This window comes from Ursus arctos, unplaced genomic scaffold (assembly GCF_023065955.2).
Source record: "Ursus arctos isolate Adak ecotype North America unplaced genomic scaffold, UrsArc2.0 scaffold_25, whole genome shotgun sequence".
NCBI classification, from domain to species: Eukaryota; Metazoa; Chordata; class Mammalia; order Carnivora; family Ursidae; genus Ursus; species Ursus arctos.
Window position 1 is genome coordinate 13828536 of NW_026622930.1, and position 14717 is coordinate 13843252.

At 39.0% G+C, this 14717-nt stretch overlaps 1 protein-coding gene across 17 annotated transcripts in view; it reads left to right on the forward strand.

Annotated features, from left to right (window-relative positions):
* Nucleotides 1-14717, forward strand: part of FOXN3 (forkhead box N3) — a 384586-nt gene that overhangs the window by 15497 nt on the left and 354372 nt on the right. For 2 of the 17 annotated variants that reach the window (XM_048219829.2, XM_048219842.2), the window contains exon 1: nucleotides 14163-14328. The exons of 14 other annotated variants lie outside the window; for them this stretch is intronic. The gene's annotated coding sequence lies outside the window, so the exon portion shown is untranslated. Of the gene's footprint in view, nucleotides 1-14162; nucleotides 14329-14717 lie in introns of those variants that run through there. One more of the 17 variants, XM_057318325.1, reaches the window with a different exon arrangement.

Below are 14717 nucleotides of genomic sequence, written 5' to 3' on the forward strand. Positions count from 1 at the left end.
GCACCGCACTGTGGATGGGAAAATACACTGACATCTTAGTAAGTCTAACTAATCTATTGTCCACCTGCTCAGACGCAAGCACAATGCATGTGGCAAATTACTTTATATGCCAATAAAGCCTGTGTTTTGGAAAAATGTTGGGCTGTTTATATTCAAAACATTGTTTTGAATCAAGCCATCTAAAATATGCAGATGAAGAATAGGAAATGGTATCCTGAATAGCATCCTCAAAATTCCAGGAAGGGTCAGGCTGGAAAATACAAGACGTGGTGAGTCTATAATTAGGTATCAACCATGTTTTATTTGCCTGAGCACCTCCTCGGGCTTAGCTCTGGCACTGGTCAGAGAATAGCTCTTGAACCCAGAGCAGGTCACTTTAGAAGATGACCCAGCAGGTAAATGGGGCTCCCTCAGCAGCCAAGACAGCAAGTCCTTCACTTCTTACGTTGTTTCATTCGTGGAACAGGGCATAGAATTTCTGGCAGATGAGAGCAGAGTACAGCATTTTTAATAAAATTGATGGGGGTAGATGGGTGGGTGCACAGAACTCTTCTTGGAAATTGTGTCCATTTTCTTCCCAATTCTAAAGCTTCTCTCTTACCTTTTTAGAATTGTCTTTTTCATATGTTTGGAAAGGTTTCTAAAGCTACTCTTTTGGAGGTATTGAGTCTTAGCCAAAGACATTACTGAGATATACAGCCCAGGACCTAGCAGACTGGGTAGGATAGCTAACCCTCTGTTGAGGCAGTGAGCTACTGAGCAAGGGCTCCTTTTTATCCTTAAACCAAGTATTCAGTCACAAAGGGAAGAGGCAAGACTTGCATACTTTCTATATGGCTGATATGATTTTTAAATTAATTTATATGTACATACATATATGTATATGAAGATTTATTTATTTATCTTTAGAGAGAGAGAGTATGAGCAGGGGAGGGACAGAGGGAAAGGGAGAGAGAGAGAATCCTCAAGCAAACTCCTCGCTGAGCACAGAGCCCAGTGTAGGGCTCAATCCCATGACCTTGATATCATGACCTGAGCTGAAATCAAGAGTCAGACACTTAACTGACTGAGGCTTCCAGGTGCCCCATTAAATTAATTTATATTTTTAAAACAGAGTACTCCATGTACTATTATTGGGGTGACCATATATCCTGATTTGTTTGTAATCATTTTGGTTTATGCCTGCTGCCTCAGGATAATGACTCCTTTTATTTTCAAAGGCATCCTGGTTTGTATGATAAATTTTAGTCACCTTACTTACAGTGGTAGTCAATGTATCTAGCAATAGTAGATCAGATTTGTTCAGACCGGCTTATCTGCTGAGAAAAGCTGCTTAAAAGTAAAAAGAAAAAAAAAAAGTCAGTTTGGAAGCATTGGAGAGTCATCAAGGCCGTGAGGAATGGTAAAGCCAAGATTCAGGGAAAGGAAAACCCTAAGAGATGAGCACAGCTTTTGGATCTTTTTCTTGAGACAGTTGTCACTTCCAAAATTAGTGGCCAAGAGACTTAAAAACTTAGCAGATCTTTCAACAGACTCATGGGATTGGGGGCATTTTAACTGTATTCAAGTCCTGCCAAGGAGCAGAAGCCCTAGTAAACAACCTGGGCTTTCATTTGGAACCCTGAGTCAAGATAAACCAGAAATAGAAAAACTCACACAGGGACTGAAGCCAAAAATCAAATATTTTCAGATTAGTGTCGCGAGCTTAGTTGCTTGCCAGAAACAAAAGTTAAAATCCTCTCTGGAGGAAGATACATCTTCCAGAGCCTCATGCTGTTACTAGAGTTTTTCATGTGCTGTATCTGTCACCTGGTAAAAAATAACCAGACATATGAGAAGACAAGACAGGATTTAGAAAATCAACAAATAAGATATACCTGAAAGGTATTTGTCTTTCTCTGACTGACTGTTCCACTTACAATTATACCCTGTGGGTCCATCCATGTTGATACAAATGGCAAGATCTTGTTCTTATTATGGCCAAGTAATATTCCATTTTATATCTATATCTATATATCACATCTTCCTTATCATTCACATGTGGAATTTAAGAAACAAATGAACAAACAAAGAAAAAAAAAAGAGGCAAAAAAACGGACTTGAATACAGAAAACAAACTGGTGGTTGCCAGAGGGGAGGTCGGTGGGGAGATGGATGAAATCGATAAAGAGGATCAAGACCACACTTATACTGATGAGCACTGAGAAATGTACAGAATTGTTGAATCAGTATGTTGTAGGCCTGAAACTAACATAACAATGTATGTTCATTATATTTGAATAAATTTGTATGTATGTATTTAAAAAGAAAATATAAAGGAGACAGAAAAGATTTACAGATGTATTCTAGATGACTGAAGTTCTTTAAAGCAAGAAATAAAGAAGAAGAAGAAAAAAAGATATAGCTAAAAGAAATCCAGGTAGTGGATTAATCAGAGATGGTCTCTAAAATAACTATGATTAAAATTTTCAGAGAATTAAAAGATAAGATGCAAAAATTTGCCAGACAACTGAAAATTATAAATAAGAACCTGGTACTGAAAAATATAGTTACTGAAGTTTAATAGATAACTTATAAATTGATGAATTTTTTGAGGCGATGGAAGTCCTCTAAGACTGCATTATAGTGATGGTGATGGTTGCACAGCTGAATTAATATGCTGAAACCACCGAGTGTACATTTACAATAAGCATATTTCATGGTATATAAATTATACTTAATAAATGTGTTAAAAATGGGTGGGCTCAATGGAATAGATGCAGTTGAAGAGAGAGTTAGTGAACTGAAATATAGAACACAAGAAAGTACCCATAATAAAGCATGGAGAGACAAAATGATGGAAAGTAAATACAGGATTTTGAAAGACATATGAAATATGGTAGAAAGGCATAATACACATGTAATTGGAGTTTCAGTAGGAAAAGAGAGAGAAAATGGAGCAGAAGAAGTAATTGGAAAAAAATGGTTAAAAATTTTCCAAAACTAACAAATGACGCAAAGCTGCAGAATTAAGAAACCCTAAGATAGCAATCAGGTTCAGTACAAAAAAAAAAAAAGAAAGAAAGAAAGAAAGAAAGAGAAAAGAAAAAAAAAGAAAAGCTGAAAAACAGTCAAGAAGAATAGTTAACTATTGTTTTCAAAGAGGCAACAATAATATGAACAACCAACTGTTCAATGAAACAATAGAAGTCAAAAAGAAAGATCTGCATGAGGTCTTCAAACTGCTGAAAGGAAACAATCTTCTTAAAGGAATCCTCAAAAATGAAGGAAAACTAGAAGTATTTTAAAAAATTATGAGCCCATCTGTACTAAAGGAGATACTAAAAGGCATCCCTTGTTTTTTGTTTTGTTTTGTTATTTTTTTAATTTTTATTTTATTTTATTTTTTTAAAAGATTTATTTATTTATTTGACACAGAGAGACAGCCAGCGAGAGAGGGAACACAAGCAGGGGGAGTGGTAGAGGGAGAAGCAGGCTCCCAGCGGAGGAGCCTGATGTGGGGCTCGATCCCAGGACTCTGGGATCACGCCCTGAGCCGAAGGCAGACGCTTAACGACTGAGCCACCCAGGCGCCCCTTATTTTGTTTTTAAAATTAGTCTCCATGCCCAGAGTGGAGCCCAGTGTGGGACTTGAACTCACGATCCTGAGATCAGGACCTAAGCTGAGATCAAGAGTCATACGCCTGACTGACTGAGCCACCCAGGTGCCCCTAAAAGGCATCCTTTGGACAGAAGGAAGATTATTTCAGATCAAAGATGTAAGAAGTAATGAAGAGCAATAAAAAGAATAATTAATTAACTAAATATAAATAAATATTCACTCTACAACTAAATATAAATAAATATTCACTCTACAAATAATAATCAAAGGAGAACTTAAGTATGAAGAGATTAAGAAAGTTATGTTCTCTGATCCTTGTATTATGTAGGAAATGATAAAAAACTAATTTGTATTAGCCATTAATAAGTCAAGGATGCATGCTTTAAATTCTGGATAATCTTTAAAAGAATGGTAAAGGAATATAGAAATAATAAGCTAAAAGAAGGGAACTAGAATAATAAAACATACTCAGATAATTAAAAAGAAGGTAGAAAATGGAGAAAAAGGATCCTATAGTAGATAAAACAAATAAAAAATAGGTTTAAGCCCAAATATATCAGCAATTATATGAAATATAAACGAAGTAACTACTCTTCTTAAAAGTCAAAGATAACCAGGTTGAATTTTTAAAAACCTATACACTGCCTTAAAGAGACATACACAATTTAAAAAGATATAGAATGGGGGCGCCTGGGTGGCTCAGTTAAGCGTCTGCCTTCAGCTCAGGGCGTGATCCCAGGGTCCTGGGATCAAGCCCCACGTCAGGCTCCCTGCTCTGCTGGGAGCCTGCTTCTTCCTCTCCCACTCCCCCTGCTTGTGTTCCCTCTCTCTCTGGCTGTCTCTCTGTCAAATAAATAAATAAAATCTTAAAAAAAAAAAAGATACAGAAGGGCCAAACATATAAGGATGTAAAAAGATATAACATGCAAATACTAGCCAAAAGAAAGATTGCGTAGCTATGTGTGTGTGTGTGTGTATGTGTGTGTGTGTGTGTGTGTGTGTGTGTGTGTGTGTATTTTTTTTAAGATTTATTTCTTTTAGAGAGACAACACGTGCATGCACAAGTGGAGGGAAGGGTGGAAAGTGAGGGAGAGAATCTCAAGCAGACTCCATGCCAAGCATGGAGCCTGATGGGGGTGCCCAATCCCATGACCCCAAGATCATGACTCAGGCTGAAATCCAGAGTCAAGTGCTCAACTCACTGAGCCACCCAGGTGCCCTGCATAGCTATATTAATATGAGATAAAGTACACCCTTTATAAGGAAGAAGAACTGTTCGAGATGAAAAGAGATATTTCATAATAAAAAAGATTTCAATTCACCAGAAAAATATATTTCTAAATGTGTATGTACTTATTAAACACACACACACACACACAATTGTAACACCTTCAAAGTGAAAATAGGGCTACCCTACAACCCAGCAATTGCACTACTAGGTATTTACCTCAAAGATACGAATGTAGTAATCCAAAGGGGCACCTGCACCCCAATGTTCATAGCAGCAATGTCCACAATAGCCAAGCTATGGAAAGAGCCCAGATGTCCAATGACAGATGAATGGATAAAGAAGATGTGGTGTATATATATATACACAATGGAATATTACTCAGCCATCAGAAAAATGAAATCTTGCCATTTACAAGACATGGATGAAACTGAGGGTATTATGCTAAGTGAAATAAGTCAGAGAAGGACAATTATCATATTGGGGAAGAGAGGAAAAAATAAAATGAAAGCAGAGAGAGAGACAAACCATAAGAGACTCTTTATCATAGGAAACAAATTGAGGGCTGCTGGAGGGGAGAGAGCTGGGGGGATGGGGTAACTGGGTGATGGACATTAAGGAGCGCATGTGATGTAATGAGCAGTGGGTGTTATATAAAATTGATGGGGGCGCCTGGGTGCCTCAGTCGTTAAGCGTCTGCCTTTGGCTCAGGGCGTGATCCCGGCATTCTGGGATCGAGCCCCACATCGGGCTGCCTGCTCTGCTGGGAGCCTGCTTCTTCCTCTCCCACTCCCCCTGCTTGTGTTCCCTCTCTTGCTGGCTGTCTCTATCTCTGTCAAATAAATAAATAAAATCTTTAAAAAATAAAATAAAATTGATGAATCACTGACCTCTACCTCTGAAACCAATAATACATTATATGTTAATTAATTGAATTTAAATTTTAAAAAATGTAACTTTAGTTATTTCCATTTAACCATCCTATTATTTCTGAAACAATTAAAAAAATCTCTAATATAAAAAAAAAAGACCTGTAAGGAGAAATAGAGATATCGATATAATTAGAAATTTTACTGTATCTTAGTAACTGATACAGCCAGTAGACAATAAAAATCAGGATGGGGTGCTTGGCTGGCCCAGTCAGTAGAGCATGCAACTCTTTTTTTTTTTTTTTTTTTTAATATTTTATTTATTTATTCGACAGAGATAGAGACAGCCAGCGAGAGAGGGAACACAGCAGTGGAGTGGGAGAGGAAGAAGCAGGCCCACAGCAGAAGAGCCTGACGTGGGGCTCGATCCCGTAACGCCGGGATCACGCCCTGAGCCGAAGGCAGACGCTTAACCGCTGTGCCACCCAGGCGCCCCAGAGCATGCAACTCTTGATCTTAGTGTTATAATTTCAAGTGCCACATTGGCTCTAGAATTTGCTTAAAAATAAAATCTTAAAAAAATCCATTAAGATATAGACAGTTTGAACAAAGTTAATTAACAAGCCTGATCTAATTATAAAACAGTGCACTTAACAGATACAGAATATACATTCTTTTCAAGTGCCCACAGAATATTTGCCACCATTGCCTGTTTTCAGTCACGAAGCAACTCAGCAAATTTTAAAGGATTGAAATCATGCAGAGTATATTTTCAGATCACAGTGACATGAAACTAGAATTCAGTGACAAAAGAAGATAACTGAAAAATCCCCATATGTTTAAAAATTAAGCAGTCATGGGTCCAAAAACAAATAACAATGAAAATTAGCTAATATTTATTTGTTTATTTTTAAAGATTTATTTATTTATTTTGGATAGTGTGTACGCGAGTGGGGGAAAGGGGCAAAAGGAGTGGGAGAGAGAATCCTCAGGGAGATTCTCTGCTGAACGCAGAGCCATCACAGGGCTCAATCCCAGCACCCCGAGATGATGACCTGAGCTGAAACCAAGAGTCGGATGCTTAACTGACTGAGCCACCCAGGCACCCCTCGAATTGGCTAATATTTAGAAATGAATGACAGTGAAAATTCATGACAAGCCAAATGTGGAATGCAGCTAAAGCCATGCTTGAAGGGACATTTGTAGCCTCAAATGTATACGTTAGAAAAAAAGAGAGGCTTGAAAATAAATAACTTAAGTATTTATTTCAAGAAGTTAAAAAAGGACAATTAAATTTTTTAAAAAGGTGGGAGGAAGAAAATAGCAAAAATAAAGAGAGGAAAGTAATGACGTAGAAAACAGACATCCCATAGAATCATTAATGCCAAAAAACTATAAAATCAGTAAATTCTGGTGAAAGTAACTAAGAAAAAAAAGTACAAATAACCAATATCAGGAACGGCACAAGGGTTGTCACTACATTTAAAAGATAATAAAGGAATGTGATGAATAACCCAGTGGCAATCTTACAGAGTGGAATTTTAGAAGAAATGAACAGATTTTCTAAAAATGCCACTTACCCAAACTGACATAAGAAAAATAAGAATCTGAGTAGCCTTGTGTCTTCTCATATGAATATGTAATTAAAAACCTTACCACAAGGACAACTTCAGACCCAGATGATTTTTCTGTTGAATTCATTAAATATTTAAGGAAGAAATAACACATATTTTCTACAAACTCTTCCAGATAATAGAAAAAGAAGGCACATTCCCAACTTGTTCTAAGAAGTCAGCAGAATTCTGATGCTAAAACCTGACGTGATAAGAAAGAAAAATTCCAGGCCAATTTTATTCATGAATGTAGATTCAAAACTCCTAAACAAGATACTAGCAAAGTGAATCCAGCAATAAATTACTACGTCATGATCAAGTTGATTATGTTCCAGATATGCAAGGTTAGGGTAATATATTTAAAACTCAGTCCCTGTAACTCAGTATATAGAGAACAAAGAATAGGGGCTCTGGGTGGCTCAGTCAGTTAAGCGTCTGCCTTCAGCTCAGGTCATGATCCCAGGGTCCTGGAATCGAGTCCCACATTGGGCTCCCTGCTCCGCGGAGACTCTGCCTCTCCCTCTGCGCTTTACCCTGCTTGTGCTCTCTAGCTCTCTCTCTCTCTCTCAAATAAAGAAATAAAATCTTAAAAAAAAAAAACCCAAAGAATAAAATATAGAATAATTCAGAATAAAGACAAAAACCATGATTATCTCAAAAAAAATGCAGAAAATGTATGTGATGTAATCCAACATTTATTCATGATTAAAAAAAAAAAAAGACTCACCCTAATAAACAAGGAAGAAATTTTCTTACTCTAAGAAGTTATCTACAGAAAAGACTCTGTCATTAAAAAGTAGGAAACACCATGCATAATGGGGGATATGTTAAAACTTCCCCTTTGCTGGTAGGAAAGGACAAATAGACCAGTTATCATCACCTCTGTTCATCATTGCATAGTGGATTCCTGCTAATGCAGTGAGGCACAAGAGAGAAATAAAAATACTAGGATTAAAAAGAAATAGGTATGGGGCGCCTAGGTGGCGCAGTCGTTAAGCGTCTGCTTTGGCTCAGGGCGTGATCCTGGCGTTCCTGGATCGAGCCCCACATCAGGCTCCTCTGCTAGGAGCCTGCTTCTTCCTCTCCCACTCCCCCTGCTTGTGTTCCCTCTCTCGCTGGCTGTCTCTCTCTGTCTAATAAATAAATAAATAAATAAATAAATAAATAAATCTTAAAAAAAATAGGTAAATCTGTAATTATTGGGAGTTTCAATTACTATATATGTAGAAGATTCAAAAGCAATTTCAGATAAACTGTTGCAACTAGAAATTGAATTTAGCAAGTTTGCTGGACACTGGTAAATATAAAAAATGTATTTCTATTTATCACTAATAAACAGAAATTGAATTTACATTAGAATAAAAATGATCAAATACCTAGGGGTAAATCTAACAAAAGTGATGAAGACCTCTATATGGAAAAGCATTTAACCTCGCTGAGAAATGAAAGAAAATCTAAATAAATGAAGGAATATATCATGTATATGAAATATGAAATTTTCTAAAGATGTCAGTTAATCTCAGGCCAAGGTACAGTCAGTGTAATCTCACTCAAAATCCCAAGAGGGTTTTTGTGAAATTTGATAACGCTCATCCTAAAATTTGTGCAGAAATACAGACGACTGCGAATAGCTAAGATACTCTTGAAGAAGGTAAGAGAAGAGGAGTTTCTCCACCAGATATGAAGGTTTATTATTAGGCTAGAGGAATTGACGCAGTGTGCCATGGGTGCAATGGACCAGTGGCAAGAATAGAGTCCAAAAAATAGACTTGTGTATATATAGACATACTATCAGTGACAAAAATGACACTGTAGGACATTCGGGATAGAATTGTTTTTTTTTTAAATTTTATTAACAAAAATTTTTTTGTAAATTTTATTTTTTTGTTAATTTTTGTTAATTTTATTAACAAAAATTTTTTTGCTAAGTTTTACGTGGGGCTTGAACTCCCAACCCTGAGATCAAGAGTTGCATGCTCTACTGACTGAACCAGCCAGGTGACTTAGAATTGTCTTTTTTAAACAAACAGCTGTGGGACAATTGGATGTTAATATTTAAACATAATAAAACTTGACCCTAAACTTACACTATATAACAAAACCCCTTCCAAGTGAATTCGAGCTCTAAATGTGAAAGATGAAATAATAAAATATCCAGAAGGTAATGTAGGGTAGTATACTCATGATTTTGGCTAGGCAAGAAATTCCTGCACAAGACCTAAGAGAACCGATCATAAAGAAAAAGATAAAATCAGATGATATTAAAATGAAGAACTTATGTTCATCAAAAGAACTTCATCGAAGACACAGTTAAAGAGAGTGAGAGGCAAGTTAGAGATATTTGCAACACCATGAGAAGAATATACAAAGAATTCTTACAAATCAATAAAAGAAAGACAGAATTAAAAAAATGGATAATAGGCTTAAATAGGGACTTCCCAAAAAGTGATAGCCACATGTCCAACAAACGTGTGAAAAAGTGCTCAACTTCTTAAGTCTGCAGGGAAGTATAAATTAGAAACTGCATAAAACATGACCGCATTTCCACCACAATGCGTAAAATTAAAAGTGACTTTGGATACCAAGAGGTGGAGAGGATTTGGAGAAATGAGAATTTTCCTGCACTGATACTGAGGGTGCAAATTGGTATAACCACTTACTTTGGAAGCATTAGCTGATGAAATTGAACATAAGCATATTCCTTGAGCCCGGAGTTCTACTCTGATGCACAGATTCAATGAAGAGTGAGTACATATATACCAAAAATCATGCACAGGAATGTTCACACAGCAGTATTTATAGTGGCCCCAGACTGGAAACCACTCAATGTCCATCAAGAGTGTAACAGAACATGTGCCCATGCACGTGCACGCGCCCCCCCCCCCCCCCGTATTTCATTTCTATAAAGCTCAACAAACAGGCATAATGGAAATATAGGCTTTAGGGATGCATGCTAAGATGCCAAATGATACAATACCATATAAGCTAAGGCAGTAGCCGTAGGGAGGGCTGCGGCGCTAATTAGGGAGAGTGATGAGAGTTTCAGGGATGCTGGCAAAGCTCTGTTTTTTGACTTGGGTGATGATTACATGGATGTCTGCTTTGGGATAAATCATTGAGCTGTAGATTTTGTTTTGTGGCATTTTCTCCATATTTTTCACAATGTAAATGTTTTAAAAATCAATAAATAATGTACCTTTACCACTGTTTTCTTGATTTTTCATCAGTTTAAATTATCACCCATTGACTTACTATTATAATTTAGACCTCTCCTCCTTCTCTTCTTTTGAATTGACACTGTTTATATTATGTAAACACTATTCATCAGTGAGACCAGTGATATACTATATGACAAGTCCTTTCTTGTGCAAATTTTAGGGTTTTTTTTTTCCCTGTTGAAAAACCTGGCCTCTTTTTGATTCATGTATATATTTGTATACTTACAAACACACGCTTCCCTCCATCAGCCCTTCTTTCTTTCTTTTTTTCTTTCCTTCTAATTCTTCGCATGCCTTCCACCAGCATCTCTCAATCTCATTTTGCTCTTGGCCCAACCTATCAGATAATGTACCACTTCCATTTTGTTTCTCCTGCTCTAATCTGCTCTTGTTGCTCAATGAGCCTGTTCTGGAACGGGGTTTTGTGCAGGGATTTCTTTTTTGCCTGACTCCTGTATTGTTTGTTTCTCGGATCCCCGCATTTTCTTCTTTTTCGGTTTGCTGCTTTAGGGGAGCACATCCGCCAACAATTTACTAAGCAAGCATAGGAGATAAATTTTCCAAGAACGTAATCTCTGAAAATAGCTTTAATGTACCCTCCTCCCCTTAGTGAGTAGTTTGGCTAGGCATATAATTCTAGATTGAAAAATCATCTTTCCTCCGTATTTAGAAGAAGTACTCAATTGACTTTTCGCTTCTGTTGTTACTGTTGAGAAGTCAGGGGCCATTTTGAGGTTCCTCTTTTATATGTGAATAGATTTTTTTTCTTCATGGAGGCTTCTGGAATTTTAATTTTATCCCTGGAGTGAAATTTCATGTTACTATACTATTGTTGTGTCTTTATAAATCACTTTGCTGTGGATTTAATCAGACGTCTCAGTTGGAAGAATTATGCTCCTGCTCTGTGAAAGGGTTCTTAAGGATTTTGTGTTCATTTAGGTGTTTGCTTATTTCATTTTATTTTTTAAAAGATTTATTTATTTTAGGGGCTCCTGGGTAGCACAGTCGTTAAGCGTCTGCCTTCGGCTCAGGGCGTGATCCCGGCGTTCCGGGATCGAGCCCCACATTGGGCTCCTCTGCTTCTTCCTCTCCCACTCCCCTGCTTGTCTCTCTCTCACTGGCTGTTTCTCTCACTGGCTGTCTCTGTGTCAAATAAATAATAAAAATCTTTAAAAAAAAAAGATTTATTTATTTTATTTTAGAGAGAGGGGGTAGAGCACAAGAGGTGGGGAGTGGCAGAGAGAGAATCCTCAAGCAGACTCTTGGCTGAGAACAGAGCCGAACGCAGGGCCTGATCCCACGACCCTGAGATCCTGACTTGAGCCGAAACCAGGAGTTGAATGCTTAACTGACTGAGCCACCCAGGTGCCCCTGTGTTTGCTTATCTTAAATCATTTTTTTCTTTCCATTTTCTCTGAAGACTTAGAAACTCTAGTAGTTGAACTTTGGACTGATCCTTTTCTTATTTTTTCCCTCTTTTCTTGATAATCTCTTCGTCTTGCTGCCTTACCTTCTGGATGGTTTCCTTTATTTCCAAATCATCAGTTGAATTTTGAATTTTGCCCATTGTATTTTTAATATCCAAGAACTTAAAATTTTTCCCTGAGTGTTTCTTTTCACAGCATCCTGTTCTTTTCTTTTAAGAGGAACAATGGTTTCTCTCATGGATTGTATCAATTTTTGATATTTGACTTTTTTTGATATTTTCTTCTCTTTCCTGCATTATCCCTGTTCTCTCGCACCTTGTCATTTTGCCTGATTGTTTAGGTGTCTGACTTTCAGTGTAGGTTTTCTTTTCATCTCTAAGTGTAATGATCAGAAAAGCTTATTGGAAGCTTTGTGCTTGAATTGGGCTCATTAACTGGGGGGCTGCCCTGTGGAGTGGTGGGGTAGTGAGCCAGTTTCTTCACGTTTCAGTTCGTGTCAGGAGTTTTCCGCTGGGGCCACTTCATTTTTTCAGAGAAGGATCTTCTAATCCCATGTGGTGTTCTGATAGCCAGGTAGGCAGGGGACAGACTCTCAGTGTCCCATTCACCCTCTGTGTTCAGCCTGGTGTCCACCCCTGCTCCCTTGTCTTCGACCTCTCCAGCATTAAGTCTGACTCCTCCTGGGAAAGGGCGAGGGGAGTTGTGTAGTTCGTGCCCAGGAGGGGTGAGAACTTAAGGCACTAACTTCTCAGTGTAGGGTCTCACTAACCTCTGCATCTCACTCCCACCTTCCGCTGTGTCTGCGGCCTCCGGTTCCTGAGCCTTTCTGGGCTTCTGGGAGGCCAGTCCACTCACATCAATGGGTTTTCCTCTAGTTTCTTCGTTATGCCTAAATTCAGCTAGCACGCCTCCATATATCCGTAGTCTTCAAGACATTGGTTGGCCACTCTCATCTGCCGTTGTCCCCTCTCTCATGGGGGACATGCTGGTCCTCGTGGGCTTATGGTAACTCGCTGGGGGCAGAAACCATGACTCGCACATCTTTAGTTTGCTTGCAGACCAAGCGCAAAGGTTTAGGAAACACCCATCGATTGATTGATTGTCCGATGCCCACCTCGCTAATCATTGAAGTACTTTGCCCTTCTTGCCTTCTTGAGCCTTCCCTCCAGGTTCTTCCTTGTTTCTTATTTGCAGCTGGGTAGATGCAGATGACCGCGTCTCCTTGGGTGCTGCAGCCAGTTCCTGGTGGGTTCCTTCTCCTTTCTGTCACCTGGGTGCCCAGCAATGCTGGACCCTGCCAGGCATCAGTCCATCACCTGTGCCAAACACTTCTGCCTCCTTTGGCCAAGCCACCTTGCTTCCAAACTGTCTGGAAAGGAGGAGTAGGGAGGGGAAGGGGGGACAACTCTCAGATGCCTGAAGGGGCCGAGTTTCCCTTCCCCTCCTAAGCACAAACAGGGCGCTCTTAGAATAGCTTATGGAGCTTTGTGATGTGAAGATAGCCACACAGCCCTTCTCAGGATTGGCTCATGACCGAAAAGAAAAAATCTCTGGGAACACGTATGCCGCACTTCGTGCTCATGGCGGATTTGGAGAAGCTGCATCTTGACTGCCGTTTGCTGCGTGGTTTCGGTGTAGACAGCTGCCAACTTCCGGGCCTGGGCTGGTGTTCACAGCATCCCTAATTTATGCTCCGTAGCGCTGCCGCATCTGTAGACCTCAGCTGAGTGGGCTTTTCCTCCTTCTTCCCCTCATGCATTTGAAGAAGCTGGGAACATAGAACTATTTCCAAGGCTGCATGGACCGTGGGTTCCTAGAATCATGTCGAGCTCTGAGACTCTGCTCAGTGATCAGTTGGGCCCTTCTCCCTCTCTTTTCCTTCCTAGTGACTGGGAAATTGTTTAAGCATGGTCAGTTTTTTTGGCTTTCTTGAGGGTTTTGTTTTGTTTTTAAATAAGACTCACTTGATTTTTCACCAGTAATTTGATTTGGTGGAAATGATTAAAGGTTCTGACAAGAGTATTTTGTTTTGCTGTTGCCCTAACATCTCCTGCCATGGGGTAGTCTTCATTTGCTTTCCAAAGACTAGGACCTGGAAAATTAAAAAGACAAAAGCTCATTGTGTTTTAAATGGCCCACATCTAGAGGTAAATTTTATTTTATTTTATTTTTTTTAAAGATTTTATTTATTTATTCGACAGAGATAGAGACAGCCAGCGAGAGAGGGAACACAAGCAGGGGGAACGGGAGAGGAAGAAGCAGGCTCATAGCAGAGGAGCCTGATGTGGGGCTCGATCCCAGAACGCCGGGATCACGCCCTGAGCCGAAGGCAGACGCTTAACCGCTGTGCCACCCAGGCGCCCCTACTAGAGGTAAATTTTAAATGCTTCGGTAAGTCTGGTTTCACAGGGGTCAGGAGGGAAGAGTGCCCCTTATCTAGAGATTAGAAGAACACATTGTTTTACACAAAGACGATATGGTTTTACTCACAGAGTCTGGAAGGGCATGTGGTAGACACTGAGCTCTGCTACTTAGTTATTGCCAGGAAGAAAGATGGCTGCCGTTCAAATATTCTTAAACGATTACATTTTTTTTTTTTTTGGTAGGTATTTCCCAACCTTAAATTGGTTTTATAGTTAATGATACCATCTAGCAGGTCACTTAATTTGTGGCATATGCCACAAATTTTGCAACTAGTTAATCTTTGAGGGAACTCCAGAATGTGGCACAGTGAGAAGGCAGACAGTACACCCTTTAAAGG